General features: G+C 40.4%; 1 long non-coding RNA gene across 1 annotated transcript; it reads left to right on the forward strand.

Moving 5' to 3' along the window:
* Window positions 1–3075: 3075 nt before the first annotated feature.
* Window positions 3076–8453, forward strand: LOC144302272 (uncharacterized). The gene is made up of 3 exons (XR_013369108.1): window positions 3076–3154; window positions 3786–3883; window positions 5128–8453. It is a non-coding gene; the product is annotated as an uncharacterized LOC144302272 (long non-coding RNA).
* Window positions 8454–8698: the final 245 nt, after the last annotated feature.

The following is an 8698-nucleotide window of genomic DNA, read 5'->3' on the forward strand; positions in this document are numbered from 1 at the left end:
CTGTTACCAGAGGGGAAGAGATGGGGAGGGTGAAATGGGTGAAAAGGATCAAGAAGTACAGACTTCCAGTTATAAGTAAGTCCCGGGAATGTACAACAAGGGCGATGTGATCAATAATATTGTACCGATTTCATATGGTGACAGATGGTAACTAGTCGTGGTGTGGTGACCATCTTGCAGTCTAGACAAACCTCGAGTCACCATGTTGTACACCCGAAACTGATATGTATGTGAATTAAACCTCAATAAAAACAAAATTATGAGAGGGGCCTACAGATTTCCCTAAACGAGTCCGTTGCGTAATTTAAATCTCTGTTTCTATTTTGCTGCCGGAGCCAATGCACTTGTAGCACCTCAGCCCAGGGAACAACACTCTGTTGATTGAATAAAATGATTTGGCTGGGAGGGAGTTTTGCCCCCCACACTGACACCTGGATGAGAAAAGGTATGTAAGCAGCTCTGAGGTTGATCAGACTTGGATTTGCGTCCCAACTCCACCCGTGATTTGACCAAGTGGCTGACCCTCTCTTAAATTTCATGTTCTCTTCCTTAATAAATAGGGAGTCTATGGGGGTTTGTATTAGTTTCCTTCGACTGCTGCACCAAATTAGCACAAACTCTGTGCCTTAGAGAACCCAGAAAGTTATTGTCTCACGGTTCCAGAGGCCAGCTGTCCAAAGTCAGGCCTCCTGGGCTAACCCCCAGGTGTGGGCAGGACCACGCACCTTCTGGAGACGCTACGGTACAATTTTTTTTCTTTTTTTTTTTTTTTTTGCCTCCCAATTTCTTGAAGCTGTTGGCCCCCATTGCTTGTGGCCACATTAATCTCTGCCTCGGTCTTCATATCACCTTCTCTTCTTTTGTCAACATGATCGCCCTTGGCTTCTCTCTTGTAGAGACACTTGTGATTGCTCTTAGGGCTCACCCAGATTTTCTCTTTCTTTTTTCTCAAGTTCTTATTTAAATTCTCGTTAGTTAACATATTGGTCTGGATTTTCGAAATAATCTCACCATCTCAGGGCACCTGGTGAGCTCAGTCTCAAGTTCTTTTTTCTCAACTTCTTTTTTCTCAAGTTCTTATTTAAATTCTCGTTAGTTAACAATATTGGTCCGGATTTTCGAAGTAATCTCACCATCTCAGGGCACCTGGTGAGCTCAGTCTCAAGGGCATGCAACTCTTGGTCTCAGGGTCGTAAGTTTGAGCCCCATGTTGGCCGTAGAGGTTACTTAAAAAAATAAAATCTTGAAAAAAGAAATCTCACTGTCTCAAGATCCTTAATTTAATCACATCTGCAAAGACCCTATTTCCTAATCAAGCAACATTTACAAATTCCATAGGGTGTGGATATGTTTTTTTTTTTGAGGGGGGGGAAGCATTTTCCAGCCCTCTACAGGTATTGTCTTTGGGTTGATACTCCAATATCTGGCATGTTTCATGAATTCAATATCCTTGCCTTTCCTATTCCTTTTCCCCTCCCTTCCTCCAAATCTCCCTACCTGTCCTCTGTAGCACCTCCTTCCACCTCCAGGCTGCATAAATCTATAAAACAGGCTGTGCCTGCCCTTGGCATCCCTGTGCCTTCCACTGTTTCTTTTCATAATTATTCAGAACCATTTATTTAGGAGTCACTAAGTGCAACGTCTCAGACTCTGGGAGAGAAGCAGCGGCGGCGGCAGCAGCACTCCCTAGCCGTAGTAGCTCCCCCCCTGGTGCGGGACACGGATAGTTAAACAACCACTTGCAGTGTAAGGGAGAAGGGTGTGTAGCTTACACAGACGCATCCGCAATGCACAGTAAGGTAATAAAGGAATTAATGATCGCTATTGAGAGATAGGGGCTCGAGAAAGGATCTTGGAGCCAATGAAATTTGAACTGGGCCATCGAGATAAGAAGAGGTCAGTGAGTTAATAACGTTGGGAGAATTTTCCAGACAGGAGGAAGGCACAGAGGAAAAAGAGCTCTTTCTTATTACTCTGGAAAAATCACTATCTTCTCATTTCCCTCTGGCGGCCTTAACCATTCCCCCTGGGTCAGCCTATCCAAACCTGCTTTCTCCTCAGTGTACTGTGTGGGGAAATATCCTATTCTCTAAATCTCCCTCCAATTAGCTGCTTCCATCTACGTGTTGAAAGGAAAATAATATGATTAATCTTGATTCACTATATGGTGTAGGTGGCTGATAGCTCCTGAAGTCCCCTAGAACAATAAGAGGGGTCTCTTAACACCAATAAATCTCTGTTGGGATTTTATGCCGTGTGTGAAATTATACCCAGGAAGAGAGTGTGTTCCTAAATCACTTTTATTAAGGACGATTACTCTAAACGAAGAGAATGATAAGTATAGGAAATATTCCAAATGGTAAAAAGTGCCTAATTAAGCGGCAAAGACTTCGAGCTGTAGAGACCACTCCATTGTGTTTTTATTCTCCATCGTGTCAGAATTGTGCCTCCCAATCTCATCCCTACCCTACTCTCCAAAAACAGGAGAGAGGAAAAAAACAACAACCCTTATTTTTAATTTTCTCTTTGCATCTTCTATGAGGCAACTTGGGAAGCAATGGACAGAAACGAATCAGGCAACCCTGCCCCCCCCCTTTTTTTTCAGCTAATTCAGAATGAATTGGATTTACACAAGCAACAGTGCTTAAGCAAAACCGTTCCTATGGTTACACAGAAGGCTTTCTAAATGTGGCACGAGATGCAGGCAGCCAAAATGACTTGACTGTTTATGTTAAATATGAAGTCTATTCCCTATTGAAATTTAATGATCTACTAGCTGCATTTTAGCAGCTTGCACCCTGATAAAATTAACATTTCGAATACATTTGGAGAGATAAATTGCTTTAGCAATTGGCGAGTATTCGCTCATTTTTATTTGATCACATCAGTGATTCAGATGAAAGCATTTCCCCCTGTACTATTAGAAATTGGGTCTACAAATTATCCTCATCTCCGGGCCTGCGAGTCCCCAAACACATTTTATTATCTTTTTGCAGGTTTGCTGGTGCCAGATGTTAAACTTAACACTTGGTAAGAGAGCTCAGGAAAAAAAAAAAAATGTATTTTTTCTTTTACAGCAACGGGGCAGGGTGGAATGCACACTGTCGCGGTGGCATCTCCGGAGCCATCCTGCTGTTCTCAGATGCCCAAAAAGGTGAGCAGCTCAGACGGGGTGAGGTCTGGTCCCCACCTCCCCCTGCTTCCCCTGAACGGAAAAGACAATCTGTCTGTTTTGAAAGGCTGACAGGAAATTGGAGCCGGAAAAGACATATTCACTGCATATTTTAGCTGACACCATTCAAATTTGCTACATAAGGGCGTTCCTTGATGTCTGTTAGTGGGAACCTCCCATTCAGCAAAAACAGAAAATGAAAGCCGCCTACAGGATGCCAACCTCATGGGTGTCTTTACATATTGAGTTCAACTAATATTTCAGCATCTCATACAGACTTGGCACACCGCGGAAGAGCAGGGGCACCATAGGAGTAGGATGCGGGGTCGCTCAACACGCAGAGCCCAAGTCAGGCAGAGAGAGGGTCAGTGAATTTTACGGTGGCTCTGCCTTCTCGATGGCTCACTGTGTGTATCCCCACGTCCTCTGACCGTCTCACACCACGTGGGCCTAGACATCTCACCAAAGACTGGGCTGGCGGGGAAGGGCTACCGCAAACCCATCGCCTGCAGTATCCCCCCAGCTCCTGCCCCTACATCCCTGGGGAATGTCTTCTCCCTTCTCTCTTTCCCTACAGGGCCCCGATTCACTTGTGTCTGTCTCTCTCCTCCAGGATCCCGCTGCCAACATGCATTCGGGTTCTGAAAAGGTGTCAGCCTTTCTTCCCAGCACTCAAGTCTTCATCTTCCACAACATTGGGAAGATGTTGGGGTCTTAACAGATGAATTAGACGAGAAGTTCAGCTGCAACACGTTCAAATCCTTGAAACACAAATTCATCAAAACTTCTCTAGCCTTTCCTTGTTAGGGGCAAAATATTTCATTCTAAATAGCACAAGCTGGACATTTAATAGCAATTTAATTATAATTTATCTCTTGAGATGAATGTACTTAACAAATTTGACACTTGATAATTTTAATCCGTTTGGGGAAATTTAGTTTGAATTGGCAAGTAGAAATACATTCATCATATATTGATTCCCTTGTCACGGTAATTCCTAAATTTAAGTTCCCTCTTAGAGCTCTAATTGGTCATTCGAGGAGTGATTCATTACGATCATTGTTATTAATATTTTTGTTGAAAATGTTAGTAAATTTCTCCCTGTAGAACATTCTTGAATGAATATAAGATGCAAATTTGTCCTTTTACTTTTGAAAAAAAAATAGTTTTAAGATCTATCCTTTCAGGATAAATTTCAAGGGACTGGTATCCAAGATACAACAGACTTCTTGAAATACATGTCTGTAGACTTTACAGGTGATGTCTGGAGGTCTGACAGTGATAGGAGTTTCAAAAGTGGTCCATACGGTTTGAGAGAGCAAGTCCTCACAGCTGAGTATAGTTCAGAAGAATTCTACTCTGCATTTTATAGCTTGGGGCATATTTGGAGAAAATTGCTTTCTCCAAATCTCATCTCTCTAAGAATATGGGGGTCCTGGAAAGAACTTGATAGTTTGTTAGGTATAGTAATGAGTAAAAATAAATAAATAAATAAATAAATAAATAAATAAATAAATAATAAATAAATGAATAAATAAATAAAAAATAAAGTACTGAGTAGTCTCCTAAAATCCAGCTTCCTCACCATCAATTATTCACCAAAATTTTTCTTTCTTTTCTTCCTTCTTTCTTTCTTGTTTTTTTTTTTTTTCTTACTGTTTATAACAAGACCACAACACCACTAGAATGCTGTTCTGATGACAAGAGTTGAGCTGAATGCAAGTTTCTTTTTCTTTTTCCCGGGGGAATAGGTCTTCCTAGCGAGCTCCATAATGATAGAGTTTGGATATAAAACTACAGGGTTGGATTTTCATTCTGTAGGAATGGCTTATGTGGAGATGAACCCCAAGAATTTTTTTTTTTTTTTTTTTTAGTAGAGGAGTGAAGCTATCAGACTTGATTTTGGACAGATTATTATTATTATTATTATTATTTTATTTTGGACAGATTAGGAGGATGTTACAGAGGCCATCACAAACCTGACAACATGGAGTCACGCGCATGAATGTTATGCCAAGTGGGAGAGCCGCATGGTTTTAACTGTGGGAGACAGATCACTTCTATGTAATCAAATGCCAAGAAGAGCATAGGTCTGTTTTTCCAAGAAATGATGAATCATTTTCCTGTCCAAAATTCACTATTTCAAATTCAAACAGGAATGTTTATTATGCAGTATCTTGGAAGACATATTTATCTGCTTTTTCCATCCTTGTTCTCTTTGCCCATTTCATTTTTTCAAAAAGGGAAGTGGGAGGAAGACAAACGATCGCTCTGAGTGCCAAATGGATTTTAAAATAATGACTCTAAAATATTGATGCCTCAAGTACAAATAGAAGGAACATAGATAATTGTTTTCAAGGTGGAACTAAGGAGATTTAAAAAACGTTTTCATGGGATAGAAACAGTTAATTTTCTGAGGCTGATTTCCAGAGTTCACATCAACAGTCCACGCATGACATAATGTAAGATGTACTTAAATACCCAAAGTAATTTCACCGGGCAATGAACCACAGTGTTTTCCCCGTTTGCTCTTACTCAGAACACACTCACCAGTTCACTCGGCATCCATCACTTTTATTTTGTATCAGATACTCACGGTCTGAAGTAATAATGGATAAGGGATCCAAAGAATAGAGTATTGCTTTGAGCTGCTGACACATCGAAGAATGCGGCATTCTGCAGGACTGTGCTGCTGGCCAGGATACCCGTGTTCAGCTCATAGCTCTTTCCAGAAAGCATGCCATTGCTCCCCCATTTCTGTGTGCTAGGTATCCTATAGTGCGCGATTAAAAATGGAAGGTTTTCTCATTTTGTTCAATAGAATGGGAAATAGTATACTATGTATTTAATTTTAACCATATCACTCCATAGACACATTTTTCATGAACTACGTTCGAAAGCCTGCTTTTCATTTCTTGACCGTAAAATATCTTGAAATAGTAACCAGTGCGAGACAAAAATGAGAGAGTGCCTTTATATTTTTATGTGAATTGTTTGGGATGCAAACTTAGGTTATGGAAAATTAACCTATCTATCTATCTCACCGAAACACCACTGACTAAGCAATCAAAAAATAGAAGCAAAGAAGCACCCTCTATTTTGCCATCTAAACAAGATTCTGGATTCGTGATGGTCTCTTCTAATGACCCACATTCAACACAAAAACACAAACCCAGGAGAAGTCCGTCTACAACACGGGACCATTTGCGTGAATGTTGTGGCAACGTGGACATTGTTTACTACAGAAAACGGAGAAGACATCTTTTTTCTGGTTGCCACAAAGGAATGCTGGAAACGGGTGTGTGTGGATACAGACATGCGTGCGTATCGTTTTTAAGAGACGTAGATGTCAAATGGAGTCTCGAGTTCAGGGGAGAGAGAGTGTGTTTTTGTTCATTGGATTTGCAAGTCGCCAGATCATTCGTGACCATTTCCATGGCCTTTCTTGAGCACCAAAGACTGTGACGGGCGTGGCATTGTGTGAGCTCTTCTCTTGCACCCGGTGAGATACCATTTCGGTTTTTTCTGCCACTGCGCTGCATACAATATAGAGACTACAGCTGTGTCTTTGATGATTTGGGAACTTGAATTTCTGCACAGTAATACGGTGCCCCATAGTCTAGATCCAAGTTTCACTTCCCAGACTACACAGAAGACCCTGGAAATGAGAAGAATGGGGAAAAAGCCAAGTGACAACTGTTGTGCTGAGTGGATAGAATGAAAAAGGATGTGCAGCTCTGGAAAATTATCTGGGTAATGGAAAAATATTGGTCTCTAGGCTTGAAGTTGTGGGAGATCATATGAAATGCATGTTAACCACATGGCATTATGCTTGACTTACTAAGTATTAGTGTTATAGTTTGCCTTTCTAGCCCTAAAAATTGAATGTGTCCCTTATCCCATTGTGGTTTCCTGAAAGTTCTTTCTAGTTGAGTTATAGACAATTGATGCTTTTCTGTATTTAAGCTTATGAAAAATCATAGACATCCTTCGTCACTGCTTTGAAATTCCATGAATATCTTCTAGAAAATATCGTTTGCAGTAAGGAAAGTCCTTTAGGTTTCACTCGTGCAAACTTGTTTCTTGACCTGTGACATTAGTTGCAATTTCAGTTGGATATTAACACGAAACGAATATATTTGATTAGTTTTAGTGTTGATGATGTTGGAATATTTGGAGCCATTTTCCTCTGACATTATTTTCGTTCGGCACCCAATAGCTGTTATCTTCCTTTCTAGTGAAGAAAATTCTGCTGGCCTTTATAGGAGAGGAAAATGACACCATAGCCTTCCCATCACAGGAGGGTTCTTGCTTGTTTCTCCATTAGTGTGAGTAGATTCTCATCGATCCATTTGCACTCTGTTACTTTGTCTGTCTTGTGGTTGAAGACGGGACTCTCTGAAATGTTGACCCGGGTGGAGGGAGCTGGGTAGGCAGCTGAGTACGGCCACATTCTCTGCCGGAAAGTGAGCTGGCTCTGATATTATCCAGTTATTACCGGTCAGGCCTCAGCCCTCTCCTCCCAACTCAGTTACTTGGAATAGATTATTCTATGTCCATATAGAATTTTTTTAATTTTTTTAAATTTATTTTTATTTTTTTTTCCATATAGAATTTTAAAAAAATGCATGTGAGCCATATTTTTGTCTCTCCCCTGCTCTAATTTTATTAATAAAATTTTCATACATAAAGATAGATAAAAGAACAATATGATGATCTGTTGTACACCCCTCATCTATACTTAAAAATTGTTAATATTTTTCCATTTGTTTTGATTTTTATGAACCACTGAAAAGAAATCTGCAGACATCATGACACTTTACTCTTAAATATTTCACCATGAATCTCCCAAACATGGCATCCTCCAGCGTCACTATGATATCTTTATCACAACTTTAAACAGTAACAATAATTACTCAATCACTTTTCTTATCCAAATCAAATTCAAATGTCCCCACGTGTCTCAAAATTGAGTTTTATATTCCCTTTGCCCCACCTCCACTTAGGATCCAGTTTTGTTTCTTATATATATATCATTGGTACTCCTGACAACACATAGTGTCACAGGTTGCACGTGATGGTTGGTTTCATTCCGTGCCAGTTGATTGAGAAAATACATAAATGGCAAAAGCAAATGAATGAGTGAGCAAGGATACCTAGTATGTGGTGGTGGCTTAACATTTTCTGGCTGAATACATCTATTTGGTAATGTTTTGAGGTGTCATTGCCTTTTACTAAGCACAGCTGCAACTGAATGTATTTGCAAAACAAGACATCTCTGTGGGAGAAGCATTTTTAAATTCAGTCCATAGACTCTAATATTTGCTAATGTGATTTTGATCCCCTCCTGTGTACCTGGAGTGGAGCCGGGCCCCGAGTATTAGCTCATTTAATCCTCACAACGAGCCTTGGGTACCCTTTCGCAGATGGCGAGACTGGGCACATTCAGGATTTTGCTGAAGATTTCAGAGTTAGTAAGAGAAATAATCTATCTGTCAACCTGAGCTTGAGCCTTGTCCCAAATAC

The sequence above is a fragment of the Canis aureus genome, chromosome 31 (genome assembly GCF_053574225.1).
Source record: "Canis aureus isolate CA01 chromosome 31, VMU_Caureus_v.1.0, whole genome shotgun sequence".
Taxonomy (NCBI): Eukaryota; Metazoa; Chordata; class Mammalia; order Carnivora; family Canidae; genus Canis; species Canis aureus.